This window comes from Pithys albifrons, chromosome 12 (assembly GCF_047495875.1).
Source record: "Pithys albifrons albifrons isolate INPA30051 chromosome 12, PitAlb_v1, whole genome shotgun sequence".
Classification (NCBI taxonomy): Eukaryota; Metazoa; Chordata; class Aves; order Passeriformes; family Thamnophilidae; genus Pithys; species Pithys albifrons.
This window is the reverse complement of record NC_092469.1, coordinates 16,414,689-16,437,256: the sequence shown is the minus strand read 5'-3', so window position 1 is coordinate 16,437,256 and position 22,568 is coordinate 16,414,689. Positions and strand designations below refer to the sequence as shown.

General features: G+C 40.7%; 1 long non-coding RNA gene across 1 annotated transcript; it reads left to right on the top strand.

Annotated features, from left to right (window-relative positions):
- The first annotated feature begins 4,147 nt into the window (after positions 1–4,147).
- On the top strand, positions 4,148–9,091 carry LOC139677318 (uncharacterized). Its single transcript, XR_011698855.1, has 3 exons — positions 4,148–4,260; positions 4,419–4,508; positions 7,008–9,091. It is a non-coding gene; the product is annotated as an uncharacterized lncRNA (long non-coding RNA).
- The last annotated feature ends 13,477 nt before the right edge of the window (positions 9,092–22,568 follow it).

Here is a 22,568-nt window from a genome sequence, read left to right as displayed (position 1 = left end):
CTAAGTTGTTGCCTTTAATTAGTCTGCAAGTTATAGTTTAAGTGCACTGGCCTGACATCTCAATTAGGTATGCAAGATAAGATTCCAATAAATGATTTCTCAAGTCCCGTATTCTACAGTGAGGCCTTCTGGAATGCCAACACAATGGGTATTCTCCTGACCATGCAGCAGATGCAAACAAGGGCATTCACAGGGCGCTGTTGAAAAGGAGCACTGCATAGTGCTTTAATCCCTTGGTTTAGATGCTTTTATTTGAACAAGTTCTAGAAAAGAACCCTTCATTAATATCATTAGGAGTAGACTGGGCCAAGCCTATTAGCTGACTCATAGCTGTAGATATGGTTGAATCTACCTGACAATAAAACATTATTTAGGGGAGCTTATCAATCAACTGCAAATGAGCATTTCAGGTTGAATAGTTCCTCCAGCATCAGATTTTCACCAGTGAGTAAACTAAGATGAGACCTAGGACTTCTGGTGGTGTCAGTTCCCTCCATCTTATAGGGGATGTTGCAGACCAGGTTTTGGTACAAACTTGAGCTCTATGCCTACAGGGTTGTGGGGTATTTTTAGAGAATTTAGGATATTTATTTTTCTCAAAAATTGTTGAACCTTTAAATTTACAAAAAACACCAAGCAAAGGCAAAGACATTTGTAAATATGATGGGGGAAAATGTAATCTAAGAAATTATTGTAAACAAGTCAAGATTGTTCTTAGGAGACTGAAGCATTTTTTTACTTGAAATACAAAACAGTGTTAAGGTTATTAAAAACAGATTAAGAGGCAGTAAAGCAGTTCCAAAATTCAGGGTGCTGAATAATCCTGACTTTACTGCTTAGCATCCTCAAAGTGATCAGTGTCCAGAACCGGAATTTATACAGGTGAGGACAGTCAACAGGGGACTGACTGGTCTCATAGGAAATGTCAAGTGTAGGTGCTGATTTTTAAAAGAGTTAAAGGGTCTTCCTAAGGACAAAGCAGAGAGCTTTCCTTTTTAAAAAAATCCTGGTTGTGCTTCTTCCATGGATATTTGAACCTTGAATCCTTCCCCTAGAAGTGGAGAAAAGAAGCTCTTCTCTGCTCTGCAAAGGGACTGTAGGGAAGGCGGAACCAGCCTGGGGGAGGCAGGATGATGAGAGCAGTCCCTTCCTCCTGTCATCTGTTGACAGCATTCAAACCCTCATCTCTTACCTTGCTCAGCTGAGATTCCTCCCTATGCCATGGTAGGACTCGAGTCATTTACTGCCCTCCCTGTGGAAAGTGCTCCCCTTTCACACAGAGCACTGCAGCCTGCAGAGAGGAGGAAAAGTGTGCCAGGACCTCAGCAGGTTTTAGCTTGTTCCAAGATAAGGAGGGAGAAGCACAGAGAATCTAAACCAGTACATGAAGAGCCCAAATGCTATCTAAATTTTGCATTTGGTGATTAAGTCCTTGCGAGAGAGAACCCAAATTGCCGTGTCAGTGGGTAAGGAGTAAGCTGGTTCAAACAAACAAGTGCTTTTCAGCAGGGGCTTACTCATAAAAAATTTCATATCTCATTAACCAGTTGATTTTGCAAACCTCCCCCACCCGTTAATTTTTTTCCCCCATCTCTTTCCCTTGGCATGCTTCCTATTTCTCACAGCAGCAGCTGTGCACAGTTGAATAGTAAATCAAACACCCTAAAAACTGTTGTTTTAATACAATGTCTAAGATTTCCCAGTTCTCTTTTCCTCACTTATTTTTCTTGATAACCATTCTGGCTCATCTTTGTCTGCTAGTAAAATAACTAAATCTGGTAGCAAAAGCCTGACCTGTATTTTTATTTTTTGTAGAAATTAGTGGGTAGGTTAGTAAGTGAAAATCAAGTAATCCACAAGCCGTTTAGATAAGAGGATATTACAGGCTTGTGTTGTTAAGTGGTATTAAATACATTTTTTAAATTACATTTCAGTAGCAAATGACTTTTCTCATCAGACTCTCTTGTGGCAGAGCTATTTCTTTCTTCATTGTGGTTATAAGTCTTTGGAGAAATCAGTGTATGCATCCCCCGCAGCCTTCATTTCATCCTCTCCCTGGGCCATGCCATCTGGCAGTGTCGTCTTTCTCTAAGTCTTCAGGTGCCTCTGTTGGCCTGAAAAACCTTCTGAAAACAGGTTGAGATCACCAGGTCCGAAGAGACATCCTTTCCAGGACAGAAGCACCTTCACAAGTTCCTGGAGGTGTTTGGAGGCTTCCCAGCCCACAGCGAAGCATCAGAGGTGGCTTCCTGGCTCGAGGAAGGGTGAATCCCCCCCAGCAAGGCTGCAGCTCTTTGAAGCAGATTGCTCGTGGTAATCAAGAGCTCAATCTGCTGAAGGAGTTATTGAACTTTTGTTATCTCTATACAACTTGGCTTGTCTAGTGTGGGATGTGCAACTTCTGGGTCGGTGTTCACATCCCTAATTGCACACAATGCTGGTTTTTTCCTGTTTTGGTTTTAATCTGGGCTGTGCAGTGGAAGGAGCCAAAGGCAAATCCATCTCAGGGACATGCCGTCTGTTATGAGTTAGGAGGAAAGCTGTTTTGATTATGCTTGCGATGTGTAAACTGCAGATGACACTCTACTCGTTGCCAGTGACACTACTAGTGCAATGGAACTGCACGTGGGGGAAAATGTCCTTCCTTAAAAAAAGCCTTTATGTTCTCTTCTCCTGTGAGAGGGGGACGGTGAACACTGCTGAAGGCAGGGCATGGGACAGAGGTGTACACCCAGCAATCACATCTTGTTCTGCAAGCAGTTTTTTCCAATAAGCCTCCAAGAGCAGATTCCTTAATGGAATCTCCATGCTGCTATTAGTGAAGGCAAAGGCATAGTCAGGATGACATCCTTGACTCCAGCCACTCTGAGAAAAAAGCCTGGTGACAGGATGAGAGAGGGAACATGAGCCTTAGAATGGGTCCTCACGGAGTCTCTTGCTGTCCCTCATAGCTGAACAGAGGAGATGGCCATGGCCATGAGGAGTGCACCACTGCTGCCATTAGTTGTTTGCTTGCTTCTGTGAGACTGCTCTGGTGAGGATAGAAGGAAGTGTCCAGTACTCACTGGAAGCAAAAATCTTCTGCATGGTTACTTAAGTCCACATTGTAGTTCTGTATCCTCTGGTTGAAGCTGGACACCCTTATGGGGAGCTGGAGCTGCTCTTGGAACTGGTAAAAGATGTGGAAGTGCATCATAATCTCCTGGCTGCCCACTTCTCTCTTTTCACAGAAAGGAATCTGGGGAAATCACTACTACTATCTCTCTTTATGCTCCTGCTCCCTTCTTGTGGGACATTATGCTTTTTGTGGCTTTTGGTCTTTTGAAGTTAAGTTTGTTATACAGTCTTAGTGAGTGCTTTGTGGCTTGTGGTGGTGTGTAGGTGAAAAAAATGGACAGAGCTGTGCCGAGGGCAGTTTGGTCTCTGTTGGTAGAACCGGCTGTTAAAATCAAAACCTGTTTCCTGAACCATCTTTAAAAACCACTCCAGCAAGCTCTGCTCCCTGCTGCTCAATGCCCCTGTCTTCTGAAAGCCACACCACCCATGCTTGTCTTGGCAGATCACTTGCTCTCCTCCTTTGCCTGCTGAAGCTGTAACTCCAGAGCCTCCGCCCATGGTCCCATGCCTTGCACTGGTTTCTGCTGGTCTGGCAGCATGGCCAGCAAAAAAAAAATGGAGCTGGGAAAGGTCTGCAGAGCTTTCTGAGCTAAATACCTGTTATGTGGGACTGAACTGATTGACTGGCCCTGAAGTACATGTGTTAACAGCTTTCAGCACTGAAGCCAACATTAATGATTTGTGGACAGATCATAGTATTTCAACTAACCCGATTAATACCTCACCTGGTACACAAACCCTGTGTAGCTGTACAAGTTGCACACTGTCCCCAGAAGACTCTAACAACCACTCTAGAGCCATTACCATCTAACTAGCAAATAAATATTTGGGCATGCAGGCTCATTTGGAAATGTGGATTATTTCCTGAGAGGCTGCAATGGCTCCTCTAGGTAAACACTTGCTCAGGGCAGCCTCTCTAAAGTTGATTTTTGACCTGGTAGACCTTGGCTGCCAGGCATGTGTGCCCAGGCAGGGAGCCGGTGGGCTGGGCTCTGCTGGGAGGACAGGAAGCCCCAGGCTGGGAGCAATGTCTTGTTGCATCAAGGAATATGTCTTCCCCTTCCCACCCTGCTTCTTCCTTCTTTTCCGTTTCACTTCAGAGGAGACAAAAGTAATTCTCCAAACACAGAACTAACAACACAGGTAATTTAAAAATGCTTTTGAGTTTAAAAATAGAGTTTCTCAAATGAAGTCTTAAGAAATTCCATACTGAGGATTCTTTTTCAGCAGTGTTAAATTTTGCTTTTGCATATAAGGGTTGTGTGTTAGTGGACAACTAACTTCTCCTTCCCTCTTTACAGGATAGCTCCATATTGGCTCTCTCTACTCTTTTTTCAGTCAAATGGCTCAAAGCACATTTGCGAAGCTGAGGGAAAAGTTACCAAAATAGGGTAAGCATTATGGTTCCATTAGATGGTGGATTTGGTATTGAAGATAAGGAATCAGATAAGCTCAGAGGAATCTGAGCAAAATATGGAGCTGTATCTCCCTTACTGGTCAGCTCCTCAGATATGGCTTTGGTGACTCGTGCCCCAATTCCCACCGACAGTCTGGTCACTACACTGACATCAGTTTGACTACAATGGTTTCAGTCCTTAGTGCTGGGAGGTGCCCATGTCATAGGATTCTTCATCAAAACAGACTCCTTTCTGCTGAAATACCTCCTTAAACTGAAATCAGAGCCCCTGGTAAATGGCTAAAGACTTTCCTTGTTTCTGTCTGCCCCCAGGAGAGGAACCTTCATGCCAAAAGCATGAAAGAAAACTATAACCCCAAAACTTGAAGTTATTTTTGTTGGGACAGGTGATATTCAGAGATGTTGAACATTCTGTACAGTCAGCACAAATTGGATTTGAGACTTTGAAAATTAAGGTACTCTATTTGTGTCACTAAACACTGAGTTTTAGGGCTTTGCTTCTAAAAGAGGTTTCAAAGATACCTAGAAAATCACAAACATTTTAAGTGATGTTAAGTCCTCACTGCTCTTCTGTGGTTTTGAAAAACTTTCCCACTCTCCCCAAATTTGAAAATATTTGCTTCAAGTGCTGTCAAGCTAGAGCTCCTCAGTAATGCTAAAATCCACTTGAAAGAATGTATTTAAAAATGAATACACTCAAAGATTATGCACGAATTCATATGCATGAATTCAAAGACATTGTCTCATAGAAAACAGTGGCATCATATTGGAAAATCATTTCACAGAGCTTTACTGTATGTTTTAGTTCTATCTCTTTGCATCTTTATCAGAAGCCCATATATGTCATCATTCATCTCCATTCGTGAAACAACAGAATTACAGAAAATTCTGAAAAGTGTTAAGACAAACGTTTTTTTTCCTTGGTTATCCCTCTGTCTCTGAGAGAAGAGACCTGTGTGGGGATTTGCCCTTTGAGGAAAGTGAAGGGTGCAGCTGGAATTCCAAACCATTTGGATTTGGGCTTTATTCTGTTCTCTCTGGGCCTATGAAGGCACAAGAAATCTGGTTAATTAATCTGCTGTGGAGGGGGATGCTTTACCACAGACACCAGATACACAATTGTGCTCAGGATGTTTTTTGTTATGAGAACTTACTCTCTGGAGGGAAGGGGAAGTGGGGGGAGGGCTTTGAGCAGGGGTAAGCACCAACACCCATCAAAAAATTAAAGTCTTTGCAAATAACCCCTGCATCCCTGCACAGAAAGGGTTCTTGGGGAGATATTTTAAAAATCAACAGCAAGAGTCTCTTTTCCCCAGCAGTATTTCTTGATGATGACAGAGCCCCTCTTTCCCTTCCCCCCATGCTATCAGCTGGCTAATCTGCCTGCACATTCTGACACACAGCTGCGAGAGATGAAAACTGTACTGTTGATAGATGAAACTTTGGATAAGATTACATGGTTTTGAATATCTTGATGACATATTTGTCTGAAAAGTCTTTTAGAGGACAGCCTAATATAAATGCACGGAAATGTTTCTAATGACTAGCATTTGTCTACGTACTTGGTTTGGAAGATTAACATTCACGTGTTCTTCGACTGTCATTTGCATTTGTATGTGGAGGCAAACTTTTCAATAATCACTTCTTCATGCCGAGAAGAGTTAACAATTTATTCAAAATACACAAGGCCAAATTAGTCCTTTCTGTGAGGCTGGGAGTTTTGGTGGAGTTGCACCGGTGGTGGGTTTGGCTTCACTGCTCCTGGCAGCAGCCGCAGCTCCGTGCCCAGGAGACCTTGCCTGTCCTAATGACAAAAAATCCCTCCATTTGAAAGCAGAGCACACTACACAGCAGAAGGGTGGGAAAAAACCACCACCCAAGGTCAGGACGATTGCATCTTTCATCTGTTTGGCTGCACTGAACTCTGGGTTGTTTTCCATTTTGCACTGATAAATGAATACAGTAAGACTTATTGTACAGTTTTTATTCTTATTTTCACAACACTGAGTAGTGTGGTTGGACCTCCAGAGTCCCACTTGTCAGCTGAGGTGAGGGCAGAGAGCACTTTATTTAGATACATATTGGCACTACCGGTGAGAGTGTGGCACCTGGGTTCTCTGGAATCCCGCTGTGGCCTAAATCTTCCTGAGTCTTGGGATTTTGGTTGCCTCAATCACTTTAGACAATTGATCTTCAAGACTCTTGAAGAAAAGAAGATTCTTTTCCTAAAATTTGGAAGTATCTATGGTAACCTAGTCGCATTCAGATCACAAGCATGTATCTGTATTCCTTCACCTCAGTTTTTCTCTGATGCAAGGAAAGATGGAGAAACTTCCTTACTGAGGATCAGAAAGGACTTTGGTGGACCATATTATAACATGCATTTTTGCATCGTCCACTAATTATACAGAAAGCAATTAGAGCTCATCTGTGCTGCAGTGATGTCAACCCTCTGCTTTCCTCCTTCCTACAGGCAGCAGAAAATGAAGATTCTCCTCAAATCTGGCCTCTATACGATACATTCCAGATGTCTGGGCTGAGAAAATGTAACTCAACACTGCAGAGCTGCACTCCTGAAATGGTGGGATGTCCTTTCCAAGGAACAGAGATATAGAAAGACATCCTGTTCACAGCACTGGACAGTGCTCAGCACAGCTGGGAGAAGAGGCAGGACTGGGAGAAGGGGAGTTGCAGGGCTGAAGATTTTATGAAATGTGGCTGGGGTGAGGAAAGAGAAATGCTTGCAGAGACTGGTGAAGCTGTGCATCCCTGAGGTCTTTGGTCAGTTGTTTAAGGATAAATGAACCTTTAAATCTGCTTTTAGTGATCTCAAACCAACTTGGTGAGATCTGTGGTACCACCATGGATACCACCATGCACCACGAGCACTACTTGTGTACTGATGTTGTGTTTTGTTCTTGGAGAAGACTCTAGCCTGGTGTTGCTGGCTGCAGTTCTGAGGTGCCCCCATGTTGTGCAGATCCTTTTCAGGATGACCCTGCACACTCCACTGACCAGGAAAAGGCAGGAAGAAAGCCTCTCAAGACATTCCTCAGCATGAGAAGGGTGGTTACGAGGACAGTATTTGAACATCCCAATGGACTGTTCATCTATCCTCTTCTTAACACACATTACTGCACCATTTTCCAATCTCCTACTCTTACCACTGTGAGACTTCTGGTTATAAATCAGGTATTTTAGCACAGAACATTTCTTTAGAAGTTCTAAACTTTCCTTAATACTCGAAAATATCCCAGTTACCTGGTTGCTTCCCCTTAAATAGTTTATAAGCTTCTTAAAAGGCTTCTGGGTTGAGCGTGTCTTTGTCTGGCAGTGTTCTACAACCACAGAAACCATTTCATTTTTCTTCCTCTTCACATACCACTTTGTCTGTGTGAACTTGCACTGACACTCTTTCCCCTTTCGGAATATATTGACATCGTGATGCCTTCTCCGTAGACTCACACTGACACAGTGTTAGGGACTATGTGATGACACCGCAGCCCACGTTAGTGAATGGTGAAATAGCCCTGTCACAAACTATATTATGAAATATCAAAACTGTTTAAAAATCTAGTTTTCCACAAAAATAAAGGAAAAAATCCCAAGGGCCCTAAGCTTACCTTGAGGACTGATATGCTCAGTTACATATGGATATTGATGCTTAAGTAGAGCATTTTACTCTATGCCAAATATAAATGTTATATAATGTATATGTATGTATACAATGACAATACATTATCAAAACTCACAGTATAAATCGTGACTTGTGAACACACCTCGTGATATTTATCCAACACAGTCACCTTAAAACACTGGTTGAACTGATAATTGATACTAAATGTTTTGGATTTTTCTTTATATGGTGCATAATGACCAAATTTGAACTGTCACCATTTGAGGTTAATTTTTTCTGTTAGGAATACTCTATTACAAATACAGAGTCAAGTATTCTTCCTTTTGGAAATGGTGGAATAAATTACTCTATCACTTAGTTAATTTCTTCTGAAAATTACTCTAGTACACAGTATTAATTTCTGCTGAAAATTACTTTGAAGCTTGACAGGGTTTTGTCAGAGTTTATTAATGAAGCCCCTACTATGTGTGGCAACAGTTGGTTTCTCTGTTTCTTTTGACAGCTATGAGAATATAAAATAGGTCAGGCAGAGACGGGTGAGATTGCCCAGGCTGTACTCCTTTGACACCCTTTTTAACCTTTAAAGACTGCAATCAGTAAAACATAAGACTTAAGAGAACAACTTCTTTAAAATAAGTGCAGCTGTTACAGAGAAATTTCCCTGTTAATATTTGGGATAGTCATTAGATCTGGGATGAGATAACTTGGACAAATCAACAAGTTACAATAAATAGTTTTGATTTCTTTGTTTGTTTATGGAAAAAAACACACATTTGCTTAAGAATGTTGGAGAGGTGATTTTGCCTTTTAATCCAAAAAGTGATTAATAGTAGGGCAGGCAGACATACAGTTGGAATTTGACCACACAGGACAGAGTTCATGAGACAAATTCAACTCTACTTTAAATATTACATGGTCTAATGAGCCTCAGTATCTAGTTATTTTCTTAAATGTCTGCCTTACAGACACCTCAGATCTGGAATCGGAAAATCCAGCTGTGCTCTTGCTGCTTCTCACAACACAGTGTAATTAGAACGTGCTGATAACTCAGTTGATGCATGAGAGATAAAAATCCATTCTACCTCATGCTGGTGGTAAAAACGTGGTTTCATCAGGAAAGAGAGCAGATATGAATTAAAAACACACTGAAGACGACAGTATCATTTTCACCAACATGCTCCTTTGACATCATCAACATCAGCATTTGTTGTACACTGCCGCTTTAGCCCTTGCATGGCATTGATCTCAGCCTTGAGTGAGGACTCCATGGTACCAGACACTGCAAAGAATAAAAAATTAAATAAAATTTCACAGCCCTGGAAACCTTCATGTCAAGAAACCATCTACCCAGTGGCTCCTGCAGCAAAGCAATTCATGAACAGCTCCTGCTGCTCTGGATTCAAGCCTCTAATAGACCTAATTTTTCTCCTGCATCCTGGGATAAACTTGTCACACAGCTTTTTTTATGAGTAGGGAACATAACATCTAGTCAGGTTTTCCATGCTAAGAATTTCATGTTACATATTGTTAAAAATGACTGAAATAGGTTATGTACACATCAAAATGAGTGAACTTTTACCTTTCCTATTGCAAGTTATCCGTGACATCCTTGGAAATCATTGACTTCTCGGCTATTGACATTGTTGGGGGAAGGGGAAAAAGGTTCATCTTGCAAGAAATGCTGACTCAGAGATTTCTCAAGAAAATCTACTTTCTTAGCTGAAGAAGAAAGATTAATTCTTTGCTCATCTTGGTGAAATCTAATTGTGATATTTATATTCTGTATTAATTTGATTCAGTAAAGATTTCCAACATAGGCAAAGAAGCCAATCGTAATAATTTGTTCTGAAGCTTTTATTGCTGTTGTGTTTTCAATGCAGGTATTAAAACAGCAGTGGAGCAGCAGATGCTATCCCTTGCATATTGCTAAAGATGCTACCTATGCAATTCCTGAAGGCATGAGCCCTTCTAATGGGAGGAAGCAGCAAAACACCCATTGACTTTGGTTGATTATAGATTTCATCTAGTAAATATGGGGTGGTGTTACTTGCTGGGGAACAAAGTCATTTGCAAGGAACAGTTTACAGTAGCTTTGGCTTTTCTTTTGTACTTTGTACTTTGAAAAATAAGAGTTCAACTCCATATATAAAAGTGACTGCTTTGCATTAAAAACAAGTTTTTCTTTTAAGTTGAACAAGGCTGCTTAAAAAGAGGAGACAGTTGCTACCAGTAGCTGTGACTTACTGTATATTTATTCTAGTTTTTCAAATACTCATTACAATTCCTACTTATAGCAATATCACACAATAAACATTTCTTTTCTGATTAAGGGATTGAAGGAGAACTGAATTATAAACAGTATTAATATAAGAGGGAATTTCTATCCTCTGCTCTGTAGGCCTGAGTTTATATGACCTTAAACAATCAGTCTGAAGAAGTGACATCAGCTGCTGTACACATTCCACATTACTGAGGAATTAAATTAAGCAGCTTTAATATCTGTGAAATGGCATAGGCCTGAAAAAGAATCGTTCCAATTTATGGACTTTGTATCTGATTTACTAGTGCATGTCTAGCAATTTCAGAGGCACCAATTGCTTTAAGACCACCTCCAAAGTGTTTTTATCACTTACAGTAAATGTGCTAACATAATGTTTTAATTAAACATTTAAAGTGCATCAAACAAATTTATTGATGCTGCCAGAAAAAAAAAAAAAAAGGAAAGACGAAGAAATTCTGCTATTTGCAAAATAACCCAATCTACACACCATTTTGTGACCCTGGTAAGATTGCTCTTAAACATTTCAGCTAGCATCTATAAATTAACGAAAAGCTTCCCCTCCTCTCCACTTCCCTCATTTTCCATCCCCAACCTCCAAATCATACTTTGTGCATAAAAACATGGTAAGAGCTTTTTGAAAGCTATTCAGCTATAATATCAAATGGTTGTGAACACTGCATTTATTTTTGCTCCTTGAACACAGGCCTGATATTGAAAAGATATAAAAGTCCCAGCAGCACTTTATATTGATGTTGGCATTAAAAATGCTTTTTCTGTTAGTGAGAGAGGAGTTCCCCCTTAAAAAAATGAAAGCCAATACCAGGCCTATCAAAACTTTATCATCCTGTTACCACTTGGGCACTGTATTAAAATATTCACAACTGAAGCTTGTTTTCATTAAAAATCCTTTTCCATTCTGCACAGGGGATCACAATCCTGACACTGATCCAGCATTCCCATAACCCTTTCAAAAAGAGAAACACAAGCATTACATTGAGACCACCTGAAAACCCCCCGCATTTTGTTTTCATCCCGGTTTGTTCCCAGTTTCCGGCTTGCAGAAATGATGTGGTGTGGCAGGGGCAAAGATCGGCCCCAGGAGCACCGTGGTTCCCCTCACCACCTCCTGCAGTTCTGCTCATCACTTTCCAAGAAGGTGGACCTCAGGGAATGTGGCACAGCAGTTCAGTGTGGAGAGGCTATTTGCAGAAGGCAAAATTATGATTTATGTTTTATGGCACCAAAACTACAGGCATGTTATTTGTGCACATAACATAGCTTAGGTTTTCCTAGTGAGGGGAAGAGTGTTTTGTCTTCCTGAGTAAACATTCATTCTAGAGACAGATAATCATGGCAGGTTTGCTTTCCTACATATCTTTTCTTACATACATCTGTCATTGTGTATGAGAGAACAGCTAAATACCGTGGGTCATAATTTGAATGGAAAGCATCTTTCCATACCAAAAAGGCTTAAGGATGCTGGTGCCTGGAGATGGGATTCTAAGCAATCCTTGTTAAGGTCAGTACTGCTGCTAACAAGCTGATATATAAATGTAAAGTACATTTCATGTATATTAGTATATTATATTATATTGTGTATCATCTGCAATTCATTTGTTCTATTTGTTCAAACCTGGTAACTATAAACATTGTGTGGTTGGAAAGGAAATGAGCAAGGAACTCCGTAACAGTTGGGTCTGCCAGAAAACAAGAGGAAAGGCAAAATGCCATGGCAGAACTGAGAACTGGCCATTCGTAGGAGACTAATCTTCCCTTTTTTAAGAAAAAATAAAAAAAAAACAAACTAAGCTCATCATGAGGCATCAGAACCCCCATTTTTGCACATCATTCAGTCATGGGTTACATGAAAGCTGTTGTGTCATGTAGCATGGTGCAGAATAATTATTTCAGTGGTGGTAATTCAGTGATGTGAGAACCACCACTAATCTTTCATCCTTTGTGATCTTCTATCATATACTGACTCACCCCAGCTACGCTTCACTGCACCTTGGGAGACAAATCTACTGCAGGGTGTTACTGTGGCTCATGGTTACCTTGTGGTCCACATCTATTTTTGTATCTGTTGTCTCCTGCTTTATATTTAGCTCTTTGAGCATTCTAGAATTTAGCATAATGGAGCCCAATCAATGATGTGAGCCACTGAGCAGCAACACAGTGTGACTATGAAGAAATAATAATTGTGGCTTTCAGCATCAAGGTGGAGACATTTTTCTAGAGAAAAGAAATAAAGACCTCAGAAGAGGGATACAGCATTTCTCTTCATATCACTTCATCATGAATGATTTACCATTGTGTTCTAGGGGACTGATTTTCAAAAAGAATGAATTTTGCATTAAATTCTGAGTATGGTTGCTGCAGTAGATAAGATATTTGCCTATTCAGATGATGAGCTGGATGCATAAGTGATCACATCAATGGGTAATATGCACATTCAGTCATGAGAAAAAATTTGCATGCCCTTTAAAGACCTAAAAGTTGAACATCTGGCCTTTTCTGTGGCACCTCATTTTTTTATCAATGTCTTCTCTTCTTTGAAAGGTTCATTCTCAAAACTGTCAGATCATCACAGTCTTGATACAACATTCACTGCACTCTGTTCACAAACAAGCCAAGCTCGGCTCTGATGAGAATGACTTTAATTGTTCAGTATTACAGATGTTTACCACAAAGTCCTTGAATTGCCCATGACTGGACACCCATGAGTGCTGTACTTGGGACAGTTTCTATTCTGTCCTAACAAGAAGTTTCATTAATCCTCTACAGCATATCCTTTTTGTAGGGTTGATAGTCAAAGGAATGAGATAACTCCTTCCTTCTAGCCAGCTCTTATATTCTCCAGAAATACACAGTTAATTGTCAGTATGAACTGTGAAGAAAGAAAACCTAAAATGAGGTACAATTAAGTATCAGGTACCACTCTTTACCTCTTAGTTTTCTCCTGCAGCCTAACTGATGTCCCACCCCTGAGTTTTCTGCTGTGTTTTCTGGTGAGACCAAGAGCTACACCTATCCAGGATACTGTGTATTTTTTTCATATCTTACTAATTTTGAAGCATAGTGATGAAAATTGCTCCTAACCAGAAAGTCTGATGTACTAAGCACTTTTCTTATATCTATTCACTACTAGCTGGCTGGTGATGCTGAAGAGCACTGATGTGGTAAGGATGTTCCATCCTCAGCAAGTGTCCCGCATGTCATCATTTTTGTAATTTTGCCCTTGCCCCAACCACTCTAAGCCTCTAAAGAAGTTTGGATTTGGACCTTGCAGCTGAGTCATAGCAATATTTGCACACATTCCAATATATTAGTTAGTGGACTTGTGAAACAGAGGAAGGACAGAGAATTATTAGTTGAAATAGGCAAATTAGGGGACAAATGCTGAAAAATTTCCTCTGCTTTTTTCCAGCCTCAAACTGGAACTTCTTATGTAGCATTATTAATTATCTGCTAACTAGTAAAAGACAGTTTTCTACTACATTCTAGTCATCAGACTTTCAGTTTGGTCTCTTGGCTTCCAGATTCCCAGCCCAGGTTTGTAGAACTATTATTCAGGACATCTAACTACACTTTTATGTTTCAAATTGTGAAAAAGATAATGCTCCTGACTGGAAAAGTCCTGCTTCTATCACTGTCAGCTGCCATCTGAGTTTTAAGAAAGGAGGATGACCCTCTCCAAACCTGGGTATTGTTAAAGCAGGTGATATTGAAGATAACAAAGGGGGTTATGTGTCTTTCTTGCTTATGCAGACTCTTTGCATGCTTGTACTTCTGACTCCAAGATCAAGTTCCAGATAGCAATGTATGCAAAGTTAAGTTATCTTTGAGAGAAGTCACCAGAAGTCTAAAACTGAACTTCACTTTTTTCATGAGGAACTCCTATAGCAGCTCTCCTCTGCTATGACAACTGCAACTTTGCAGCACCTTTGCTGCAAACAAGCATCAGAGGAATTCATGATGGGTGTTTGGCCAGCAGGCAAAATGAAACTTCTATGAAGACAGAAAAATCAAGAAGGGGGATCTGGGAAATGAAAGAATAGACCCTTGGGGACTGTCACCTCCACTGAGCTAACAACAGTTTGCCCAGCTGACGCTTGGTGTGAAGTGTTTACTCATCTACCTCAGCCCTGGAAAATGAAAAGGAGGTTAAAAATTAATCTGTGCAGCTGGCAACCACTGGAGTGAGTTGACATGGTGGTGCAAATTCTTTCTAATACCAGGAATGTTATGCAGCAGTGAAGTGACCAGGCATCAGGGGTCACGTGGTAGCTTGACCCATGCAACTCAAGGCACTACATGACCTTTGTGGAGTTATGTGCACCTTTTTGTACTGACTTGTTTAATTTTGGTAATACGAAGGGGTGGGTATCCCAGTTCTTTGTTGAGACAGTGCCCATCCAGCTACAGTCAGCCTTTCACTCCCAACTGTACTTGCACAATGGATATCTTTCCTTTGAATTTGCAAGACTAGATTTACTAATAGCAGGCTAGAAAACTATAGAAACCTTATGGTATATCACCCCTCTTATCAGTGGCTCTCAGTGCTTGATTTTGGACCATCTCTTGTAATAGGACTTAGCCAAGTGCTGCTGGAATCAACTTTAGGCTGAAAGTTGAATTTCAGGCAGATAAAAAAAATGAATCCCTGTTAGAAGAGACTGCAGGGGATGGAATCTAAACCTGCTGGGGCTAAACTCACACCAGAAAGTGCTAGCCTGCCTCTGCACGAGGCCAGTCTCTAAGTAGTTTGGTAGTTACCTTAACAGCTATAAAAGGTGTAAATCTGTAGAGAGGACAGAAAGAATAAAGAGACAAACTGCCCTACCTGTCTCCTACTCCACAGGGAATAACACAGTAACTGATCCTAGTAACTGCTCTAAATGGAGAGGAAAAAACTGTGGCTGAAATCTCTGTACAAATTACAGGGAGACAAACCTGCATCTCCAGCTCTCTCTAACTCTCTAACTCTCTCTGTCTAACTCTTGTGCTGCACCATTGTTAAAGGACTTTGAGCCCCTTTGTATGACATAGTAAATATGGAACTAAACAACTTCATGCACAGGAAGACCTCTTCAGCAGCACCACGAGGTTATTGCTGTCTCCAAGAACAATACATTCAGTAAGTGTGTGACAGATGCATATTGTCTTAAAAAACATCGTGGGCTTTACATTAGGAGGAGGTAAGAGACCACCTTCTTTTTGTTATCGTTGCAATGTGCTTGCACCCTGTGCAGATGGCTCCTGGGGTACAGGGAACAGTATTTTGCTTTTCACAATCCAAGCTGGTCTTGAGAGCACAGGAGAATAAAGCTGAAACATTTCAGATTCTCAGAGCACATCACATGGGGCCATTAAGGCAGGATTAAATAAACATAATTAGAGAAACTCCTTCTGAAAGATGGTTCCACTAAAGGATTCGAGTGCACACCTATTCTGTGCCCTGCTTGAAGTCCTAATGCTGCTCCACCGCTAGAAGCGAATGCCTTTTGAAGGCAGCTCAGAACCACCGAGCAGTCGCTTAGCTTTATAGTTTGCTAGCTGCATGTCATCTTTGAAAGCTGGGAAATTGCAGAGGCAGTACCGTGATTCCCAGCCGAGTGAAGCAGACACTTGACACATTTCATCCCTTGCAATTAAGGCAGAAAAGCAAAAATGGGAAAATTCAAGCAGCATTTTAGAAATAAACCGCTCCCTTATCAAGATGAAGCACAAGCATCACCAACAGATATATGCAGGACTGATGCTAAGCACAGACAGTAATAAATGCATGTGAACTTTGCATGAAAAAGCCTCACACTTAGAAGACTTCATTTATTGCTCTTAGTCATTTACACACATCCTTCTAAAGTGAGGAAGCTCAAACATAATCAAACTCTGTGTGCAAATTACCAAGTCAAATACTGTTGTTCTGTTCTGTTCTCTTTTAATATCAGAGCACAAACTTCCCAGTGCAAAAATAAAATCTTGTGATAAAATGACTAATACATGACTAAAGCCATTTTCCATTGTTCAGGCATAGCTCTGGGGATCATTTGTTTTTCATGGTAGATCCCTCAGACAGCGAATTCCTCTAGTGGTTGGGATTATATTAATGACCAGGACTGTTAGTCACCTCAAGGGAGCTGAAATAGGATGCCACTCTGGTTGCCATTATTAATTCCTAGTGCAGGTGTGAAAATTAATTTCATGGGTATTTTTATAATTTCCTTTTAGTTTAGGATTAGAGTTTCTGAATGACCCAGGCTCCGGATGGAGACAAATCTGAACTGCATCTGCCCAGCATCCCCATAACAGTGAACCAATTATGCTGGAGGAAAAAAGTGGGGTATAAGACTTTCCATCCCTTGCTTGGTGAAGACAGTGACACTGAAAGATATCAGATGTCATAATGACATACACTTCTTTGCACCAAGACTGTGTAAAGCAATTCAGTAAATTGCAGGTTGTTTTCATTTCTGTAGAAGAATAACACATTTGCCAATCGTGGGAGAAAAAAAGAAGTTAAATATATCAAACCAAATCAAATGTAGCTGATTAGAAAGCTACAGTTTCCATTTGCTGGCACTGGTACTGTTTTCACATAGATTTTCTGACAGATGCTGCTATATCTCCATACTCAAGAAGGCAGTTCCAGCAGCCAAGCTCCTGCCACAGAAATCAAACCTGGCATCCTTAACCATAGGTGGAGTTAGGCTATTGCATTTGGGGAATGGGAGGGGAATGGCTGGGAGGGGAGCTGGCTTACCTTGGCTGGCAAGGGCAGGAGTTGGAGTCACTTGGATCCATTACAGAGGGACAGACTGGGAAGGGGGAAACACACCCCTACTCACCGCCCTCCCTTCCCCATTTCTGCCCATTATTAAGCTTCAACTCCTGCCAGTTCAGCTGGGGAAGGTGTTGGTTCCAAACCTGTCCCGTATTCACTGACACCTCCTCCTGCCAAAGCCTGATGAGTAATGCTCCAGAAGATAAGCAGGTTAGGCCAGATTCAGTCAGGTAATTAAAGGTTGGAGGTAATGTAAGATCCTTATGTGCTCTTATACATACAGCTCATCCAGGGTTTTGATTTATAACTCATGCTCATAACCACCTTTCATCCCACAGCTCTCCTGCTGTTTGAGGCATCTTTGCAGTGTGGGCAAGCACTCTGCCTTGCCCTGAGATGGACAGACAAACAGAGGTTCTGTCCGGAGCTGCAGGGCTTGGAGCTCCCTCCTTGTCTGTGTCGCAGTCATCAGCTCTCCATCTATCTCGAAGTGTCTTTTCTTACTGCTGCCGTGCAAAGTTTTCACGGCCTGATCCCTCTCCCCTTGCACCCCCCGGAGGCGTATCTATCAGCGCCACGCGGGTGCACAGCGGGGAAAAAGCTGCTGCTTGGAAGTGGCTTCCCTTTACACCTCCCACCCCGCGCCGAGAGTGACCCTCCCAGCATAGAGCTGCCAGAGCCGCAGGGCTCGACGCCAGCCCTCCTCTGTTATAATGAACCTTTTTAGGTCATGTAAGCCAAGAACCTTGTGTTGCTAAAGACCCCATCAGTTACTTTAAGCAGTTATCGTATTTTACTGTTTACAGGCAATAAGTCCAGAGCATGGCACTGAGCCCATCGCATGCAATGCAGTTTATCACCAAAAATTAATGAGTTTGTGCCATCTCACACTTCAAGACATTAAATCACAGATTTGTTTAAAATTTACTGAAGTTCACAAGTTTTAATAAAGACCATCTCAACCTTCACAGTTACATGTCAAAACATCATGTCAGAATCATGCCCTCCTCACCACTTACTGACAGCTGACTTTAAGAAAGATAGCATATAAAATTCACTTATTTTTTCATGCTGCCACTGCAACCACTCTTATTGTTGAAACAACTTAATGCAGAGCAGAAAGGAGAAAAACAGCAATAATTTTTCCTGAGCTAAAATAGATACAAATGCAGTGTGCATATTGCAGGACATTATCAGGACAGCTCAGATACATAACACTAATGTAATTGCTTTGTTCTCTTCCCTTAACTAATGCTAGTTTTCTGCTTCTGTAGAGTTTTCAGATTAATTTGTGAAGTAGTTTTTACCAGGTTTTCCATTTACTCACTTCAGCTAATTTCAGAGCAAACACCACATTGTATAGCTGAACACCATCACCCAAGTTATAAATGATAAATTCCACCATAACACTTGATAAAAATCTTTATTGCAATTTCAGTTTTTATTTCTTTTAAATAAATAAATTTTTTAGCATCAAAAATGTCTTCATTGATTTTTACATTTAGGCAAAAGCTGTTCATCAAGATTAGTAAACTAGGATATGCATCATGAAACAAGCACAGTGCAATTCTGGTGACACCAACCTTTAGCCTCATCTTAGTCACTTGCAGCTTGTCAGTCTCACCTCTGTGCTGTCTTCCCTTCAGGTAGAGAAATTGCTTCTGGATCATACCAAGTTATTTGGAATATTTCTAGCATTTTATGAAAGTTATAAGTGAGCAATGAAAATATTCTGACTGCTAAAAAGCCATCACTTCCTTCGGACTTCGGGGAGACAGAGCAAACTCATGCACTCAGGTGTAGCACCGATGCTGCATCTTCCACATAGTGACTGTCAGGCACTTCCAGAGGAATAAAATTGAAGCAGCTACTAAAACCTCACAATTTCTGGAGCTAAAACAACAAATCCTCTTGGATGCAACACAAAAGCTACCAAGATGTGAGTTTAAGCCTTTCTTTTCAAGCTTTTTTCTAATTTAGCAACAGAAACTTTACAGACAAATGAATAGATGTCATCTATTCAGGGTCTATGCAGAATGGCCAAGGAGGAGACTGTATAGGAAAATAAAACAATTTTTTTCTCCCCTTTTTCACAGTTCTGAAATGCAGCAAGTCTGGTGGATTTGGTAACACTAATACGAAGCCGGAAAGAGAGAGAAGCAAGTTTCATTACCAGAGAGAATTCTACATAAAATATACTGGAGCTGATGGAGGAAAGGAAGAGACAGCCAAGATGTTCAGCTGCAAGTGGAGTCCAATTTGATGCTCAGCGTGAGTTTAAAGGGAAGATTTTCTCAGCCTTAAAATAAAAGAGCAGTATTGGATGCGTATGGGGCAGAAAACTGTCGTCACAGAAATGGATTGTACCGGGCTCAGGAAAAGCGAGAGTGGCAAAAGTAGCTCGTTTTGCTGCACTACATTTATAGATGTGCTCATTTGAATGCTCCCAGGAGGACCAGCTTTGTGCGTCCAGACAAAATTATACAGGCATCCTACCACATCGTACCAATATGATAAAACATGAACGTAAAGGAGATCCGCCACAGGTTAAGTGGGAATTTTGCCTTTGAATTTTGGGGAGCAGACCTGATTTCCTGTCAGCAGATCCACTGCTTTCTTTCATTTCTTGCAGGATCAGCCCTCTGACATAAAGAAATTGGTAACATCAAGGACCTGATCCTGCTTCCACTTAAATCAATACAAGTTTTGTCATTGGTTTCAATGGAATCAAGGATTCAATCCCACTGTTTTTGAAGTCAATACGGTTACAGTTTTCTCTGAATAAGCAAGGTTATGTTAGTACCCCAGAATGGGCCTAAATTATTGATTATTTGAATGTAAAACCAAGAACAAAAACAGGATTAAGTCCAAAAAGGAAATATATGAGAAAGTGAGTGTAGAGCAGCATCCATTCATGGCATGCAACGGGTCAGCAGGAGCTCCACCAGAGCAAGGGCTGAAGTGGCACAGCACCACTGAGCCAAGTCCATCAGAACATACTGGGGGGAAGAAAGAAGAAATTCACTGTGGAGAGCCTTTTTCATCTGTTCCTTCTAAAGCAAACCTTTGAGTAACTCATTCTTTATTAAAATAAACAAAACATTGACAGAAGAAATTATTGTCACATATACACACAGAGTAATTGATTCTGCTTCTTCGCTGCTGCTTCTTTTCCCTCTTCTCCGACACAGGGCTGTTCTGTGTTTCTGTAACAACTACTGGCAAATCAGAATTTATTGTGCATATGTTTGTGATCCACTTAATAAAAAATATACTTATATTTTCAGATAAACTTTGTTAGTAATTCATGAGGTAAGTGACTATTTATGCTAATAAGGGAGAAATATATTCTCAAGCATAATGCATTACATAAATTTGAATGCAAAATGTTCAATTATGAAGTAAATACAGGTAATGCAAATAGTAAATTACATCCAATAAAAATATATAAAGAATGTGTCTTCAAAGAGCAAGAGGCTTTTATTTGCGTCTGTGAGTTGTTTAAAGAGAAAAGAATTAATAAATACTGAATTACTCTTATGATGATTTAGCTCATAATTCAGCAATCCATAATGACTCCCAGTAATCAGACTGTTGTTTCATACCCTCCAATATAAGGCAGGACTGTTTCCTCAGCAATTTTATCCCTACCAGATTATCTCGTCTGATTCTATTAATTCTCTCCCATAAATCTGCTAACAGTGATATGTGATTTACTTACCCTGTTAACTGATCTGAAGACTGTTAAAAGGATTTATCTAGCACTGCACCTAGGAGCAGTTTATGCCTTATCACTCTGCTACTCCGAAGAAGTCTTTCTGAAATCAATTTGGCTGGTTTCATAGTTAAATTCAGCGGACATTGTTTAGTTCTACACCATAAAATAAGACACTAGATAAACAAAAGGAGCAGTAACTGTACTTAATGTGTTGGTCTTGTTATGCATTTAAGTTATAACAAATTACACCCTGAGTCCATATAACACAAAACCTGCATGTTCATTTCTGCTAAATCTTGTGTGTTGGATAGACACACACGCACACACGCTCCAGCAGTGGAAGTTCCTGCCTCAGCTGCTGGCGTGCTCAGCACAGGCCGACCCCAGTGGATCTGGAGTTAATGTTTCACATCCCCCTGCACGATCTGTCAGAAAACTCTCCCACAATAAATATACATTAGTTTGGAGGCTTATGAACCAGGTCAGCAGCACACTGGGAGCAAGTAGGGCTCCACGGTATGTCGTTGAACAGAGATGCTTAAAAGCAAACCAGAGCAAGAGGCTGTGAGAGGGCCGGTGGAGTTTTCCCTCTGCCTGGCTCAGGGCAGGATTGTTACAAACAGGGCTGGGAAAAGGGAGCAGTCTGAGGGAATTGGCCTGTGATAATTGTGGAAAAACTGAAGACTGAATAGCTCTAATTGAAATGAAAGTGTGTGATTGTTATGGAAGAAACACTGTTAATAGAGGACTGTAAATGTTTAGACACCCATTGTGATAGCCAAATAATAAAGAAAAATACTACTAAAATGAGAATTATATAGTGTAGGGAGGACAATGTTGCTTCTGAAGGTTATCCAAAAATTGCTAATAATCTTTTTTTCTCTGCTGTGCTGAACAGTAGAGACATTTTGGTGCAGCAGTTCTGTGTAACAATCACACAAGAACAATATTGTACAACTAATAATTTTACTCGCTGCTCTGGTAGGTCAGAGCTTCAATTAATTTGCAGCACTTGCTTACATTGGTATCAATTAAGAGACGGTCCCCATTAGCTCACACAATTTCATACTCTTTGTCTAGAGTTCAGAGTTTACTTAGGAAATTTGCTCATTTGCAAATGAAGCACTTTGAATCCTGACATCCAAACAAACTATTTTATGGGGCCAGAGTCACATTTCCACAGCTATCTACCACACAGGCAAGGGAAATACTACGACTGTACATTCTGAAATGCAGTAACCTTTTCATTTAAAAATCTTAACACACATTTTATGTCTCTCATAAGTGAGCATGTTAAGTGATATACAGTGCCACATTCATCTTGCTCTGTTAAAAAACAAACACAGGGAATTAGACTGTCCTGGGGGGATTTATGCTGTGAGCCTGGAAGTTTTGTTGATTCCAACAAAGGGAAGAAATAGGAAAGCCAGTCTGAGCAGTTTACTTGTACTATAACTTTGTCATGAATCCCAATCTGTAAGATAAAGCTAGCAGACGTCCACAGCTGTGTGTGTGAGGGTGTGTTTCGGGACCGTGCAGAACTGTTATTTTGTTAGAGAAGTTGGTAGCATTTTTTATCTTTACAGAATTGCCACTATGATTATTTCTAGATGT